Raw genomic sequence first — 19,371 nt, forward strand, 5'->3', positions numbered from 1 at the left:
TTAAATCACTGGAAACTGTCTCTGGAACTGAACAAGCATTCGAGCAGCCGTCCTGTGTATTGGAATGGAAGAGGTTGTCAATTTAGCTGCGTGGGAATGTGCTGTGTGTGTTCTAACAATGCCCGAGGTCTATTAGCTGAGTTAACTGGATTTTCTAAGGTTGCTGCTTCAGGCCAAGGTCCATTCTGCAACAAATATATTCTCTGTTGTTTTCTTTAATTCATCTCTAAAGGATCGGAAAACACATGGAAATGTTCGGATCACTGGCATTCCCACAAATGAGTATTCTACATGTGCTGCTGAATGACAATTGACTAAATCCTTTTTTGTAACGACTTTACATACAAGATGTATATTGTTTTTATTAGTTCACATAACCAGAATTCTGGGACGAGGTTGACTGGCTATGGAACGTAGCTGCAACAAAATCAATGATAGAAGTGTTTAGCTCTTTAAGCTAAAGCAGCATCTGCACAGAGGGTGTTGTGTAATAACCTAATGAACTACTTGACCAATTAACTGTGTTTCAAATATATAATTAATACCTCAATTAATTACCTCACTTAACAGTATGCAGCTACAGTATGTGCATCTATATGGTAATATAGGATTATTAGGGTCAGAGCCATTTCACAAGGGGAATGGTAACACCCAATTGTGAATGCCACAGTAGGGAAAACAGCCAAATTTATGGAGCAACCCACAGCCTAAAGTCTATTTATTCTGCCACCTCATGGGAACAAAGCATAACTTCAGGGAGATCCTCATTCACTAGAATGCAACACAGAAATAATTTCTCATATTCACATTTCTATTGTTTTTAGTGTTTTTCTTTTTCAATTTTTCTAAATCTTATATTTTATATTATGCAAGTAGCCAACCAAGAAAATGTGAAGAATATAAAAAGGGGAGTTGTTTTATTACTGAATATAAAAGGTTCTTTGATGTATTGTATGTAGAAGAATATATTGTTACATAGAAAGGTCTAAAGGGATCAGCGGTTTATTTTATTCCAATGTACCTGTATGTAGGTCATTGACTTCCTTCTGAAAACTGATTATGCATGGCTATATTTACAATTTATTGTGTCCTAGAAATCGTGATTGAATAGACCTTAAATTAGGAACTGTGGACTCCGTAGCTTACAGACCTTAACCAACATTTCCTTTGCTGTTTATTATTGAGAAACATGAAGTTGATCAGGAGCTTGAAGCAAAAAGAAAACACTGAGATATGAATAAAATTACATCAAATGTTATGATCAAGGACAATAGTTGAAAAGCAAATCTTTGTACAAAATGCAAAGCTATTTTATTTATTTATTTCTGAAATTGCAAAACTTGAAAGCAAAAAACTTATGATGCTAATACAAACAAAAATAGTCAGGATAGCAACAGCAGAATCATCAATAATACAATGGCAATTAGGGTATTTTTGAATTTCATATTAAAAAGGTTTTTCTCATCTAAGGGTTTCACTTGCTGTCCTCTCTGCTCCACTTCCTGGCTTCAGTGACAAGTCAGTAGGTGGGCCTGTGTGATGTGCCATTTAGGCCAGCAGCTTACTCCTGACACTAAGGGTGCATTCACACTACTGATACGCTGCCTGATTCTGAACATTAAAACACGTTCAGAATCTGCGCGTATAAAGCAGATCCCATTCATTTCAATGGGAGCTGGCATACGAGCGCTCCCCATTGAAATGAATGGGCTGCTTTTTTCACTACGAGCGCTCCCATTGAAGTGAATGGGAACTGCTTGCGTGTACAGCTTGGAATGAGCTGAGCTAGCCGTATACGCGGGCACTTCCCATTCACTTCAATGGGAGTGCTCGTAGTGAAAAAAGCAGCCCATTCATTTCAATGGGGAGCGCTCGTATGCCGGCTCCCATTGAAGTGAATGGAATCTGCTTTATACGCGCTGATTCTGAACGTGTTTTAACGTTCAGAATCAGGCAGCATATCAGTAGTGTGAATGCACCCAAGAGTATATTTGATCTAAACTACACATTGTTATTTCAGTATACCAAGATAGCAGAGGCACTGATCAAGCACTGTTCTAGTCCTTTGGGGCTCAGCAGCTAAATAAATTTTCATAGAGAAGAGAACAGAAGTCCACCCACCGGTGAAAGCAGAGGTGGTCTAAAACCTAGGTAACAAGCTGTATACCGTGGGGAGTGGCTCAGGAGATTGAGGAAATGTAGGTAAAAAACCAGAGTGATATCAGCACGTAAAAGTACAAGGTAATTAGTGTCCAAACACACAACGTGTGTTACAAGACCAGAACATATGACCCAAGTTTGCAATCTCCACCAGACACTGAGGACATTTTGCATAGTCTCAGAAACCCATTCTCTACAAAGCTTTAAGGGTTCTGTACACTGGGACCTTCTCTGTGCCACAAGTATTGATAAACTCCTGGATAGGCCAATGTTTCTTCCCATTGATCATGGGGAGGAGTCTGATATCAAGAACAGTATTACTGAATCCTCATTATATGGGTTACTTCAGATAGTGAGGATTCAGTAATACTGTTCTTGATATTATACTGACCCTATATTTAGCCCTAAGGGGATGTTGGCGTGGTATTAGTCCAGTAGCCTTATCCCTGAAGGGCTTTTTTTATTTATATTGAGTAGCATACATTCTAGAAATGAGCATGTGTATTGCTGACCCCCCAGGGAGTCAGATATTCTAGGGCAGTGGTCCCCAATCTTTTTTCCACCAGGGACCAGTTTCAGCAAGACAATTTTTCTATGGCATGGTGGGGGCCGGAAGGGGTGTGGATGGGGGCAGAAAATGGGTGTGGATGGGGTCGGGGTTAAGCATGGGGGTGTAGATTACTGATGACGGACACTGCAAGTTATGAAGATGGCTACTGATGACAGACACTGTTATTAAGATGGATACTGATGATGGATATCACTCCTAATGCTGCTATTAACTTCACTACAGCCTCACTACACAGGGACAAGTGACGTGTAATATAGTTGCCTAAAGTTTGGTAGGCGAGTGTGGGGTGGAGCCAAGACCCGCTGCATGTCCTGCATAGTACTAGAGTCCCGGACATACAGCGGTTCCGGCTCAACCCCGCACTTTGCTCACCTTATCCCGATGAGCAACAACCAAGCATCAGTAGTGAACCCTCGCCCCCGGAATACGGACTGGTGCAACATGTCCAGTGGCCCGTTACTGGTCCGCGGACCGGCAATTGGGGACCCCTGTTCTAGGGGCATCATTGTTGGCTCATCATTATATTGCTGCCTGCACGATGCAGACCGTGGCCATGACCTGACACTCTGCCTGTTTGGTTTTGACACATCCTATGTCAATGATCAAGTGATAGACTGCTGTTTTACGGTGTTGTCTTGTGTGCCTTATTTATTATTGTTTTTTATCAGTTATTTTTCATTAAAAGTTAAGTTTTATTTTTACTTCTAGCACATTTATTCGGTGAACTGAACTTTTAGAGGTTGTTTCTGATGTTTCAAGTGATTCAAAGACTCCATTATAAATTATGATTAGAAATTAGTGAACTTCTCATTTCAGGTTTGGGTGGCTCGGGTCCCAGATTCTTTTCTGGTCAATCAAGTTTGGTTTGAACCACAACTTAAATTGGCTTAAATGACTTAATGCACTCAATTTCTACTTCTGTACGTCAAACACAGCCAAAGTTATGTCAAAGAGAAAGTGACACGTAAGTGATGGTAAGCAATGGATACAAACTCTGCGTGTAATTATACACTGTACTAACACTTGCTTTTAACATTTACAATGCTTCAAATATTAGTATTTTTGGGGAGGAAAGGTGCTTGCCTGTGGTTATTTTAGATACACATTGCAGATATATTGCAAAAAGAAATGGTTTTATAGAAAAATGTGTATGTTTTTAAAGGGAGTCTATCATTGGCTCTAGTGATTGTTCACTAAGCATATATTTGCATAGCCTTTAGAAAGGCCATTCCAGGCATACCTTTTATTCATTGATAGAATGCACTGGCGTGATCATGTGTAAAGAAGGGGGGGGGGGGTGACAGCAGGGAAGGCTGATGACACAACCAGCGCTCAGGGAACATCGCAAAAACTTCTAGGTTCAGCATGCTGGATAATTAAAATATCAATAAAAGCGGGCTAATTCAAAAACGGCGGCACCGATCAATGAATAAAAGGTTTGCCTGGAATAGCCTGTTCACACCTGTGCCATACAAACTCCACAGATCCCATAGACTGTAATGAGGTCCCCTGGGTCTCCACCTGAAAAATGCAGAGAAAGTCCTGCTTGCATTTTGTAAACAGATTTGTGGAAGTACATCAAGAATGTAGAACAGGCGCAGGTGTGAACCTATTCCAAGACAGTGGACAATCACAGTCAATGGCTGCTTTGGTGTGGTGGAAGAAAGGATCAGTGACAGGAGATCTGACCCAGTATTTATTTTTAAACTGTAATGCAAAAAAAATGATTAAAGGTATTCTATCATTAGAAAAAACATCTTTTTAACTAATGACACATTGGAATAGCCATTAAAAAGGCTATTCTACTCCTACCTTCCATTCCTTTGTTCTCCCGCAGTTCCTGATAAAATTCTTTTCTTCTTTTATGCTAATTATTATCATGGGGCATCGGGGGTCCAGCAGAGCCAACTGTTGTGGTCTGATCTTAGACTCCACCTCGTCACAGACGAGCCTCCGGCAGAACCAGTGTTAATTGGCCGAATTCTGTACACTGTATAGCATTCGGCCAATCAATCCTGGTCAATGCATTCCTATGAGAAAAAGTCAGCTCCCGCATAACCGAAAGCTGCCAGCTCTCCCGACTAGCAAAGAAGAGCCTGCTGCAGAACCAGCGTTGATTTGCCGAATGCTATACACTTTATAGCATTCGGGCAATCAATGCTGGTTCTGAATCGAATCTTTACTGCAAATAGAAGTAGTATTCGAATGAGTACGAGTATTTCGAATACCATAGTATTCTATTGAATACCTACTCGATCGAATACTACTTGCTCATCTCTAGTAAGCAGAGATACTTAGAAAAGAATAATCACTATTGCACATTTCTTGTTATTGTTTATGCTCTTCTAATATATAAAACATAATGGGCCTCATTTATCAAAACTGTCCAACAGAAAAACTGGTCTTGCTGGCAACCAGAGAAAGCCAATAATTTTTTTGAGTGAAGGTGCTGCATCTCCATGTTTCTTTGCATTCTTTTCCCAGCAGATTAACATCTGCCCATTCACTTCCTTTTGTTAGTATGTTCTAACTAGAAGCAATTTGTATATTGTGGTCAGTATTTTGCATCAGTTTATGTAATCCAAAACCAGTCATGGAATCTAGTGTAGTCAGAGAAAAACTATAAAGGGAATAAAATGGAAAATTTTGCACCTCTTCATGTTTTTTGACTGAGGGGTTAGTACTTCAAATAGGCTAACAAAAACCCCTGGGGCCAGAAAGTGTGAACTAGCAACATACGTTATTATCCAATGGTCTAATGAAGGCTAATAAAGATATGTGAGCATCAAAACAGAACCACGGAGTAATGGAAGAGTGTGACCTAGTCTGAAAAATCCCTTTTTTTTAACATTATATAGATGGCCAGTTTCATATGGGTTATTTAACCAGGGAAAGATGGCATCAATATGCATGGAAAGAAAGCAAAGCCAGCAGCAGTATGATACTCTGCAATGGTCTGTCTTGGCATTTAAATTGATCTTGTTTAGATAAGTACCTCCTACTAAAGGAATGTTGTAGTCCATAAGTATCCCTTCACAGCAATGGTATTCTCTAATGGTAGTGACCTCTTTCAGCAGGATAATGCAGCATGAAATGCTGCAAAAATGTTTAAGAATTTAGATTTGAAGCACATGACATAGAATTCATGAGTGGCATGGAAGAAGGAGCTTAGTCTCTTTATACTGGTGCATATCAGCAAATTAGCCACACTTACCGACTATTAGAGGCTCTAAAGCTTGTCCGATAAGTGTCCTAAGGTGTCCCCTGGCATGTGGAAGAAGATGGTGTATAGTAAGCCAAACAAAAGTCCTTATAAACTTGTTACAAGCAGATTAGTGATAGAAATTCTAGATATTAGGAATAAGTTACAATATCTTTGTGGGCCTAACAGCACAGCAGCCTATTCTAATACACAAAGTACAGTTAACCCTTTCATTGCCAATATTCTAAGTCTGTTGAACAATAGAGCGGTTTCATCTGTATATACAGTGTTTAAACATAGTTTTTACTGACAGTCCTGTTAGTGAAAAAGCTTTTTTTAAGCATTTTTGAGCAACAGCTTATTTTTTTCATTAAATACATAGAAACTGCTGTTCTAACAATAAAACGCTGAATCCTGCGCTAATCTGAAAATGATCTGTTATTTCAGAGACTTTCTTTTGTTTTTCACCAAGTATACAGTCTTGCAGCCTGCTCTAAACTGAAAAAAAAATCTGTTATTTAGGCTAAGGCCTCACATAGTGCTTTGCAGCAAAAAAGTGCTATAGTAAAAATTCCGACGCCAACGCATCGCGGTTCTTCCTGTAGTGCTTGTGACAGAAAGTTTGCAGATTCAATTCTATAGTAGTTATGTGGCATCTGCTAAAAGAGATATTCCTCATAGCCCAAAACTTCCTTTTTTTCCTCTTCTTTATGAGATGGAGGACAACAGCCAGTGTTTTTTGAATGTGGAGAAGGTATTGATGGAAGACATATATTTTGGTGGAGGTAGTAATGGTAGTAATGGCTACTAATATTCATGCTTGTTGTTGTATTATGGGGAATTCTGATAGGAGTTTGAGAGTACAGTGGTATCCTATTGCCATAATGAGTCACAAAAAAGTGGGCAAGATGATGACATTACTGAATCCGATGATGATTCTATTACAGATAAGACCTGGCAACTGGTAAGAAATCCACTAGATGTGTAGCCTCAGCATCCAAAAGACCTACCTGGTGTAGAGATTTAAGGCAAGCTTGCTTAGTGGTGGCAGTAGCAGACATCTTTCCACTTCCATATCCCATATGGGAATTTTTTGAACGTTATTAAATAAAAAATTGATGGCGAGATACAGGATCTGCAAACAGATCATAACTAGCCATGAGCGTGCAGGCACAAATATAGGAACTAGAGATGAGCGAACAGTAAAATGTTCGAGGTTCGATATTCGTTTCGAGTAGCCCCTCAATATTCGACTACTGGAATCGAATATCAAACCCTATTATAGTCTATGGGGGGAAAATGCTTGTTTCAGGGGTAGGAAACATTCGATCAAATTATACTTACCATCGGGCCTGGGCAGAGCCGACTGCGCATGCCTGCACTACAAGCAGACATGCGCAGTCGGCTCTGCCCAGGCCCGATGCCTGGCAGAGTGAATTCAGAGCCGGAAGACGCCGCGGGGAAGCTGAACAGAGAAGACTTCTAAAGGTAGGAGAAAAACCAGCGTTGATTGGCCGACTGTATAGCATTTGGCCAATCAATGCTGGTTCTGCATCAAACTTTTACATTCGAATAGTGAGTGGTACTCGATCGAGTACGAGTATTTTGAATACTGTAGTATTCAATCGAATACCTACTCGATCAAATACTACTCGCTCATCTCTATTAATGACTTTTCCCAATGATATAGCTCCTTTAAAGAGGACTTTTCACCACTTTTGGGCACATGCAGTGTTATATACTGCTGGGAAGCTGACAGTGCGCTGAGTTCAGCGCACTGTCGGCTTTCCCGATCTGTGCCCGGTGTGAAGAGCTTACGGTGCCGGTACCGTAGTGCTCTATGGTCAGAAGGGCGTTTCTGACCATTAGCCAGAGACGTCCTTCTGCCTCGCGGCGCCAATCGCGCTGTGCTGTGGAGCGGGGAGGAACTCCCCCCTCCCGCTCCTGATAATGCTCGTCTATGGACGAGCTGTGTGAGCAGAGGGAGGGAGGCGTTCCTCCCCGCTCCACAGTACAGCGCGATAGGCGCCGCGAGGCAGAAGGACGTCTCTGGCTAATGGTCAGAAACGCCCTTCTGACCATAGAAGAGCTACGGTACCGGACCGTAAGCTCTTCACACCGGGCACACATCGGGAAAGCCGACAGTGTGCTGAACTCAGCGCACTGTCAGCTTTCCAGCATTATATAACACTGCATGTGCCCAAAAGTGGTGAAAGGTCCTCTTTAAATGCATGAGCATTCAACATCTGTATAATAAAACATTTCCTTATACAGTCATGGCTGTAAGTGTTAGCACCCCTAAAATTTCTCCAGAGTGGATCAAATAGCCACAGCCACTAAATGGTCCTGCTACCCAAGGTTATTTATTATTTCTGTAATATTCCAGCTCAAGTCCCTAAATATCTTCTTTTGCAGCTTCAAAAGCTTATTATGAGTTTTGTTTGGAAAAATGAAATGGTAAGCATAGCGGCTATAATTTTATATCTTCTGACACACTTTGAAGGTCTTGGATATCCACGTATTTTGCATTATTAATAAGATGCAATTGTAGACCAAGTTAAGAGTTGATAGCTATATGATGACATCACACAATGCGTAGCCATGGAATTCCAAAAGGCGGGATAATCCCATTTGAGAACAATTTTTTGTTTTTTTTATGCTTAAATAAGCCAACTCCTACTTCCTACACCATCATAGTTATGGCAGCAGTTTATATTAGGACTGCAATAGCTTTGAAACCTAATTTGCTGCCAACCCGAATTTGATGCCCTATTAGAAGCAATTCTGCCTCTTATTCCCATATCTATATATTTTTCATAGATTACCAAGGTATTCATAATTTGTGTGATATCATGGAAGACTTAGCCTTGTTTCCATTTTCCTTCATCCACAATATATATTTCATCTTTTTTAAAGACTTTTGCAAATATTTGCAATTACATTTGCTTTCTTCACTGTCCCTAAAGACACCTCCCTCTACATTGCCTTGTGAAATATATTTATCTAACAAAACACTTTTAATAAAAGGTTTATCCAAGGCTTTATTTGGGTATAACGTTACAGTTTACTCCCAAGACTCTCAACTACAAATTTAAGTGGGAACAAGATTTTTCCTGTACATTTACTGATACCTATTGTATCACCAGACATCAGAAATCACAATGTGCATTTCATTTACTCATCTCTAGAAAACTTATTTATAGCGACTATTTCAAATCTTTTCAATTGCCATAATTTTTTTCTGCCACATCCATTGTTTGCTGGAGATGCTCTGAAGCTTGGGCACTCTTTTGCACATGTGGTAGGAATGCAACCCCATTCAAGAGTTTGGGAATCAGTTACATATGAAACCTCAGGCAATTCTATGTTTTGACTTTTTATGGGCCCACGTGTAGCATTATTATCTTTAGGCATTGATGAGTAGACACTCCCAGATTTAACGATAATTGCCCATTTTCTCACAATTTCATAGTCCTGTATAGCCAGAAGGTGGAAATCCTCCAAAGTTCCTTCCATTACAGAAACATTGTAAAAGGTTCATTATAACCCCAGTCCCAGTGGGACAGTTGGTTATTAGAGATGAGCGAACAGTATAATGTTCGATATTCGATATTCGTTTCGAATAGCCGCTCAATATTTAACTATTCGAATGAATATTGAACCTCATTATAGTCTATGGGGAAAAATGCTTTGTTTCAGGGGATCCCACCATTCGACTCAGGAGAGTCACCAAGTCCACTATCACACCCCAGGAAATGATGCCAACACCCTGGAATGCAATTGGGACAGCAGGGGAAGCATGTATGGGGGCAGCTAATATGCCCAAGTCATTGTATTATGTTGGGATGCCTGTCAGCTTGTGATATGCGCGAGCTGACTTTTTCCCATAGGAATGCATTGACCAGCATTGATTGGCCGAATGCCATACAGAGTACAGCATTCGGCCAATCAACGCTGGTTCTGCCGGAGGCTGGTCTGTGAGGAGGTGGAGTCTAAGATCGGACCAGAATGGAGACTGCTGTGGACCAATCTTAGACTTCGCCTCCACCAGCAGAACCAGCATTGATTGGCCAAATGCTATAGCATTCAGCCAATCAACGGTGGTCAATGCATTCCTATACCGAGATGTAGCAGTGCTGCACACTCAGCTCTGCTGCATCGGACTGTTACATCGGACACTGCTACATCAGCTAGCACTGCTACATTGGGCCATGCGCTCAGCTCGACTACTCCGGAGTAGCCAAGCTCAGTGAACGGCCAGCTCTGCTTCATCTCCGATGTAGCAGTGCTGGACGTGCGCTCTGCTTGGCTGCATCTCCGGAGTAGATGAGCTGAGTGCGCGGTCCGATGTAGCAGTACTGGCCGATGTAGCAGTATCGGATGTAGCAGTCCGATGCAGCAAAGCTGAGTGTGTAGCAGGTTCAGCACTGCTACATCTGAGATCGGACCACAATGGAAACTGCTGTGGATGGATCTTAGACTCCGCCTCCTCCAGCAGAACCAGCGTTGATTGGCCGAATGCTGTACACTGGTCAATCAACGCTGGTCAATGCATTCCTATGGGAAAAAGTCAGAACACGCATATCACAAGCTGACAGGGATCCTGACAAGATAGAGCCCCAAAGAGCTGGGTGAGTGACATTCCCCCCTAAATAAAGGTAATCCCTAGCTAACCCTGCCTGTAGATTTTTCCCTGTCTCACAGTCACATAGTTCACAGTCTCAAATTAATCGAATGTTAAACTCACCATTCGTCTTAATTGGAGGTCACCTGATTTTGGCTGCCAATTCCTTTTTCCGATTTCTTTTAACTGCCTCCGTTATCATAGTTCCTGTTCCACCTCCCTTGCACAGTTATTGTGCAAAAAAGCGCCAGGAAGGGTGGGAGGGGAATACAAATTTTTACTGCGTTTGTCTCGTGGTATTCGATTGGACTCGAACACCTCAAACGGCCTGATATTCGATCGAATATGTATTCGATCGAACGGTGTTCGCTTAGCTCTATTTGTTATCCTTCTCGAGGTATTCTTGTTGATGATTAAATGCAAAGTTCTTTGGCACTTATTTATAGAGTTTTATTTAAGGTTGATCTCAATACAGTTTGACCAATGAGTACAGGCTATGACCCTTCTAATTTTGCCATTCTCTTAATATCACCTTTTGTCTTGTAGATGTTAGCAGGGATCTATTTCTTAGTTCCCTTTTGTTTTATGTGTTTTTTGTTTTCTTTTTAGAGGCACTGTTTGTTATTGGTGTGACCTTATTACAATAATAGAGTAGAATTACAACCATGGGGAATCTTCTCCCACTCTATTTTTTTCCTTCCCTCTCCTTACAAATGAAAATAGTAAATGAAAATGTACTAGTCTTAAAGGATCTCCTGCTAGCATGTCTAATGTTACGCTGATCAGCATACAGGATATATCTCCTTTGTGATTGTTGAATATAATGCACAAGTAACCTATATGGTATATCAATCAAGCAGGTGCAAAATATAGGCATGTGGTACAGTATATGTTACCAATGAGGTAGGTAGAGGTGATGTCTCAGTACTTGGAGTAAGCACAAACACATTGACCATAGGTTTGGTGTGGAGGGTAGAAGACATTTAGATAAAGCAAATAACTATATAATGTTTATGCTCACATGTTGAGGATATTTGTTTAAGGTAAGCGTATCCAGTAGGCTTTATAAAAGACCTATTTACTGGCGGAATAAAATGTGCAAAGTATTACAGACAGATAAATGACATATCTACCTACAGTTCCTGCAATCTCTATATTAAACTCATCCATTACAGTCCTACATGTGCACATTCAGCATGTTAGTGCATTAGATTGTGCTCTGGGAAAAAGGGAAGAGTAGGAGAAAATTCCTACGTTTTCCAGAAGAACTATACTTAGATTACAAAGATGGTATGACAGCCAAGGACAGAAAATACATATGGAACCCAGAATAAAGATCATTACAGAAATACTCTATGAGAACAAATCACAGCAAATGTATGAAAGCATGGCATGAGATCTGAGCTTAGTAAAATAACAGTAAATTAATATGGTACCAGTACTGAGTGGATTTCATAAATACAATACAAGAACAAAACTCATCACCTAAATACTATATCGGAACCAAGCTCAATTCCTAAATATGGTAACCAATAACTCCTTTCTCTTCCCTAGACTTCAGGCATGTTACCATAAACCCATCAATCTGTGATGCTTTTCATTGTAGCACTATGTCACATTCTGCATATAGTTAATGCCCTGCACCATAACAGTATAGTGCTACTATGGAGTCTGTTCAGTAGCAGAGCCTTTGTCTCCGGGAGCCAGCTGTATTACATAGCCAGCAGACAGCTCAGAGTCAGAGATAGCTCTGATGCCGGCAGATTAATCACTAACATGCTATGATCCATTGTAATCTTGCTGCGCTAACAACCACAAGTCTGCCATTTTAGGATGCTATTAGGACCAGCCAGAAATAGGGCCTAGTAGACAGTTTTTATACTCTACAATATACTGAAACAACCGTACAAGCTATTACATAAATGCATGTTCATTGAAAAATAATTAACACATATTAAAATATAAAAAATATCCTTTTTCCATTTCTCATATAAATAAAAAGTAACCATAAGTATTTAGCTGGGCATATAAAAGACATAAAGATATAATCTTGTTCCGCACTACGATATAGCATACCTGAATGTGGAATGGTTTTATTGTCTTATATTCCTCAGCCCTCAACATATAAATGTAAAGTGGTTCATCAATAAAGACAACTGAATAAAAGTGGTAATTGCTGAAATATTACTTCTAGATGTGAACCTTTTGGACTGTGTATGTTGCAGAACAACTCACTACAGTTCTAGGTATGATGGCAATCTACAGATGATTGCTAAAGGATGTAGTACTTGATTCCATAGCTAGGGGTTCAGCATGGGGGCACAGCATATAGTTGTAGATTCTGTCTCTACACAGGGCTCTGCAGACCATCAAAAAGGATAAAGTATAGGGAAAATTTTGCAACTTACAGGTGACAGGTCTGAAGTTTCACATTTCCTATCTCCTCCATCTGGACAGGACCGCCATGGCCACTTTCTCAAACTTTGACTTCTCTCTGTAAAGTTTGCAACACAGACATCCTTCGCTTCTCACTTTTTAGGCACTTGAACCACATTATCTTTACCTACACAAAGTCCCCATCCTGCGGCTACCCTTCTGAGTAGTTGCAATGTCCTAAATCGGGGACAAAAATTCAGTGTATTAATAATATAGTATTAAGTAATCCCAACATCCATATCTTAACACCGTGCTGCTGCCTTTTTGTGTTACGTTCTTCAGTGCAGTCAATGGTGTTACTTTAGGGGTCACCGTGGTTGCAGTTTCCACCGATCACATAAACCAGGGGGCCCACAGGCCCCTCTGACAACACTTTGTTAATCTCTTTTGGTGTCTGGCAGTCTATGTATTGTAAATTTTTATCCTGCTTATTAGTCTTTTAATGCCTGACATAGCAGTAGGCAGAGCTGTATATAGTCAAAGAAGGGAGGCTATGGAAATATATGGTAAATGGTGACATTATGTTTGAGGCATTCTCATAGATGAATGAGACTACAGGCAAAAAGATCTGACCAGATATAAGTGTACGCAAATCACTTCTAGACTTTAAACAATACTTTGTGACTGCATTTTAGTGGTATATTACCACAGAGTACTGTAGAGTTACTGCATCTAAGCCTACACTTATGGAAGTATTCTAGATACAGCTATACTCTCCATATGGGGTGATTTATGAAGACCGCCATAATCAAAGCGCATCCATCTTCTCATAGATCAGGAACATCCTCTGCCAGACTGTAATATCCATTTCAGGCATGATTTCCATTAGTTTTCTGATGATTTTATCTATAACTCTGACAGGGCGATCTCCCTGCCCACAGTACACCCCTGCTATGCCATTTTTTTTGTAAAATAGCATGGGCAGCATAAAGATAAGGGCAAAAAGTAAAAAGTTGCAAACCCAAAATTTGAAAATTTTGTACACCACAAAAATGGTGTAGATGTTTAAGAAATCTCTCCCATAGAGATGAGTTGACTGTAGCAATACACCTGACTGCACAAGCGGCATTGATGGGTCACTATGAAAGCTGGTAATGCCACTGAAGGGTACAGATGCAATGCATCTTGGAAGGGGGGAGGTTCATTCTTATGCCTTGTTCACAATTGCGTTTGGATTCCATCTGGAAGAGTCCGCATGGGGACCCCCTGAATAGAATACCAAACGCAATTGCAAGCGCTGTGCTATTAAAGCACATGACTTTAGACCATAGACTATAATAGGGTCCGTGTGCTTGCTGTCCGCTGCCTGCAAGAATCATGTGTACAGGAAAGTAGATGGTGAACTACTTTCCAGTCCGTATGTTCTGTGCGGAGATCTGGTGGCAAGCACATAGACTCCATCATACTCTATGGGGTCCGTGTGCTTTTACTGCACCAGCGCTTGCAATTGCGTTTGGTATTCTGTTCGGACTCCCCCAGACAGAATCCAAACGCAGATGTGAATGAGGGCTTAGTTATACCCCTGATCTGCACTAGTAATAATTCTAACTTACACCTACCAATTTATTATGCTCTATTATGAGATAATGGATAGCTTAGTTTTTAGCTGTGGACAATCTGGGTAAAGCAGCGTTACGCTGTAAATTGGTTGCTATGAGCAACAAAGCCTATTTTTCTGTTAGACACTTATGATAAATGAGACTCGGTGTTTTCCATTTTATTCTCATTGCTGTTGCTTTTGGTATCACTGTTATTCTTAGATTTTGTACTGATGTTATCTGAGGCATCCCCAAAGAATGATAATATCACCCACTGTAATAACATAGATTTTTGTCCATATTATCCATGTTCCTTGTCTCTCTGTTCCAGTATTCTAGCATTTCAGGATGTACCGTATAATATCGTTCATCATTCACCATGGTCATTACCCATATCTTCTACTTTCCTCTAAACAGCAATATCTCAATTATGTGCAAAGGTGAAATTTTATGTTTTTTAGCTGCAGTCAATGTGATAAGACAGATATCTGTGCCCCGGTACTGAGACACTAAGAAAAATAGGCCTGTTTACTACCCGTATACAGATTACTGGGTTGGAGAGATTACAGAAAAATCTGCACTTTCATAGCATTTGTACCTAGCAACACAGACATTTGCCAGGAACGCGTACTTGCTCTTTATTTATAGTATATGGCGTTCTAAGGGAGAAGAGACGGGAAAAGCAAGTTCTGCCCACAAATATACCATTCTCTACTTGCAATAAAGACACAGAACAATTCGGAGTCCCTGCAGCATCTGTGCAAAAACAGAAGACACCCACACATACAAACCTGGGCCTGACAGCACCCTTGTCATTGTCCTGAAAACATCTACATTCTGTACTTTTACTGAATGCTCCGAATGTGGCTTGTGCAGATCAGTCAGAATGGTGCTGTTATAATAATGATCACACAGTAGGGGAGTGAAGACCCAAGAGAGCATTAAATTATATTTACTCCACTCTTATCTCGGCCTTTTAGGAGGTAGCATCAGCAGTTGCTGACACAGTTTAAAAGACTAATGAATACCTTTTTGGCAAGCTTGTATGCTGAGACTCTGATACAGCATTAACCATGCCGAGCCCAGACTAGTCTAATATAGCACTATTAAATGTGAGCGTGACACAAAAGTAGAAAATTCAAGGTTACATATAGACTAGAATGCTAGGTCTACATTTTAAGCAATTTCTCATCTTGTAGTAAAAGTCAAGGATGCGAAAAATGTTTTTCCTTAATGCTTTCTCAGGCCTCTTGCACATGACTGTAACAATTTTGACACATCTCACAGTTGCAACTGCATAAGTTCCGTTTATCAGTTTTGCATTGTTTTTTAACTGTCAATCGGTCTATTTTTTTTTTAACAATTTTTAATGGACATAAAACATTGTGTGTAAGAGCCCTTATAGAAGCATTACATTTTCCACGGTGGTTTTAGAGATTATTTATTCTCCAAAAGATGATAGTGATCTACTTTCATGTCTACATGATTCATGCGGGCAGCGCATGAAAAGCACACAGACCCCATTATAGTCTATGGAGTCCGTGTGCTTTCACTGCTCACCACTTGCCAGTGCATTCGGTAGTCCATTTGGGGGTCCCCAATGTGGACTCCCCAAACCGATTACCAAACGCAGATGTGAACTAAGGGAAATACTTTTTTTTTTTTTTTTTTTTTACAATTTCCTGTTTTATTAAAATGAATCAGAATAGTAAAAGTAATAATAAAAGAAAACAACCTTTTTTTTAGAACATTAAAACAGTATAAAATATTGGACAATGCAGATGTAAGTTACATTAGAAAAGACATTGAGCAGAGATGTTCAAACAATGACGAAAAAGAAAACCGTGTCTCAGTTAGCATATAGTATTGGGTACAATATTAAATGAGACTCTATCAAACTTTGTTTTGGGTGAACCGAGCTTTAAAAAACGTAATATGACATAGTTTGTTTTTATATTAACTCTGGCTATTAGACTGTATGAATATTTTTTCGTCACACTGTGTATCAAGTGAGCAGAGCAGAAAAAAAACTCTTAAATATCAGAATTTTTTTCAGATTAGCACAGGCTGTGAGACTGTATATTGGGTGAACAACAAAAGGGATGCTTAAATATCTGAGATTTTTTCAGATTAATGCAGGTTAAATCAACATTTTTCTGACAGCTGATTGCTAATCAAACAGTCCATCTATTAGAGCAACAATGCTGCTGTCAGGCTCACAGTCAAAACAGCCAGACAGATATTCTCCCTCACTCCTAATATCTATGATTATATCATTAATCTTCATGCGATTGATTAAACCCGATTAAACCATCCGATTCCCAAGATCCTCTAACTTTTCTTCTCTTGCAATTGTAAGCTTTTTAGAACTCAGTGATTCGGTGAGCTAAATCACAGATCCTTCTCTTTCTCCTCCATTACTGCAAATGCCTTGTGATCATGGTTAAGTGTAGATGACATCAGCACTGTAAGGCGTTCACCTATCACTGTCTATTGGCTCAGAGACTGTCAGCTGATGTTTGCTGGTGCTAGAATGGTACACTGACTCCCAAGACACAGTTGTAGCTGTAAATAGACTAGGAGACTAATGAAGTGAGGACAATTTGGTGACTTTTTATTCTATTATGGTAGAATATTACTATTTATCTATAGAATGTGTGAAAAGTGAAGGCATATAATCTGGAATCAACTTTGACCAGAATTGGGATTGGGGACAGCTACTCTGACCCTTGTTAGAACAGGCATGGCCTCTGGTGATGAAGTCTTTCAGATACAGATGATCCATTTAAGTCTAGAGTAGAACAACACTCACAATCCTAAGAGTTTAGCTGGGTTTCTATCATACATTTATACGGTTATTGTTGTTTTCTTCTCACATCAGATAAAGGTAAGATAGCCAATATGAAGGCAACAATTCCCAGAAAGCAAATTTCCAAAGCATGACTACAGCAGCTAGAGTCCAATAGCAGGAAATTCTGGGAGATTTTAATCCTTGAACTGCGCAATATTGGATATGGCATGCAGGAGCAGTGCAAGATACAGAAACTGATACAATATATTGACTGTGTCACTGTGTAAATAATTTATGTAAGCTGTAAAATGGAATGCAATGTGGACATACTTTTTTAGAAAAAGAAATCTATTCTAAGAAACCGTGATATTTACAGTTCTGCAGAACACATTTCTGCCTTTGTTGCAATTTACAAAATATCAAACAGTATGCAGCTATTTCAATAAACTACTTCATCTCATAGCAGACATATAGCAAACACTTCTACATCAATAACAATGTATCAAGGTTTATTCAAGGATTTGGAAAGTTGTGTAACAAAAATAAACAGTCAAACTGGATGGCTGAAACAGAAATCAAATGAGTCTCACAGAAATACTAAACCAATAATGAAATGGTATTAAAAAAAGGCAAAACATGCAATGCATTCCTATGCCGAGATGTAGCGGAGTTGGTCGTGCGCTGAGCTCGGTTACACTGGAGATGCAGCCGAGCTGAGTGCACGGCCAGCACTGCTACACCGGAGATGAAGCAGAGCTTGCCGTGCGCTCAGCTCTGCTACTCTGGAGATGCAGCCAAGCTGAGCGCACGGCAAGCTCTGCTACACCGGATACATACATAGGAAAGAATACCAGAGAGGAAAGCACACTGGGACTTCCGGGGTGCACCAAGAGGCTAATTAGCATATGAATAAAAGCGGGCTTATTCAAAAACTACTGAGGCAATTTACATAAAAAAAAGTTTTGTGTGGAATAGCCTTTCTAAAGGCTATGCAAGTATCTGCTTAGTTAAAATAGAATTTTCCCAATGATAGAGCCCCTTTAATTATATATGATAACTACTAGTAGGTGCAACTGTATACTAAAAAGTGTATGGTCAGAATGTGATTTTTCCTTTCAATTATTGGTGCAAACAAATTATGTAAATTAGATGATAGGTTTGTACCCATCAACATTTAAATTTATAATAAATCTATCTTTATTTTTAGATATAGATATTACAGTGGGGTAAAAAAGTATTTAGTCAGTCACCAATAGTGCAAGTCCCACCACTTAAAAAGATGAGAGGCGTCTGTAAGTCTACATCATAGGTAGACCTCAACTATGAGAGACAAAATGAGAAAACAAATCCAGAAAATCACATTGTCAGATTTTGTAAGAATTTATTTGCAAATTATGGTGGAAAATAAGTATTTGGTCAGTAACAAAATTTCATCTCAATACTTTGTTATATATCCTTTGTTGGCAATGACAGAGGTCAAACATTTTCTGTAAGTCTTTACAAGGTTGGCACACACTGTTGTTGGTATGTTGGCCCATTCCTCCATGCAGATCTCCTCTAGAGCAGTGATGTTTTGGGGCTGTCGCTTGGCAACACGGACTTTCAACTCCCTCCAAAGGTTTTCTATAGGGTTGAGATCTGGAGACTGGCTAGGCCACTCTAGGACCTTGAAATGCTTCTTACAAAGCCACTCCTTCGTTGCCCTGGAGGTGTGCTTTGGATCATTGTCATGTTGAAAGACCCAGCCACGTTTCATCTTCAATGCCCTTGCTGATGGAAGGAGGTTTGCACTCAAAATCTCACGATACATGGCCCCATTCATTCTTTCATGTACCTGGATCAGTCGTCCTGGCCCCTTTGCAGAGAAACAGCCCCAAAGCATGATGTTTCCACCCCCATGCTTTACAGTAGGTATGGTGTTTGATGGATGCAACTCAGTATTCTTTTTCCTCCAAACACGAAAAGTTGTGTTTCTACCAAACAGTTCCAGTTTGGTTTCATCAGACCATAGGAAATTCTCCCAATACTCTTCTAGATCATCCAAATGCT

The sequence above is a fragment of the Leptodactylus fuscus genome, chromosome 5, assembly GCF_031893055.1.
Source record: "Leptodactylus fuscus isolate aLepFus1 chromosome 5, aLepFus1.hap2, whole genome shotgun sequence".
Lineage (NCBI taxonomy): Eukaryota > Metazoa > Chordata > Amphibia > Anura > Leptodactylidae > Leptodactylus > Leptodactylus fuscus.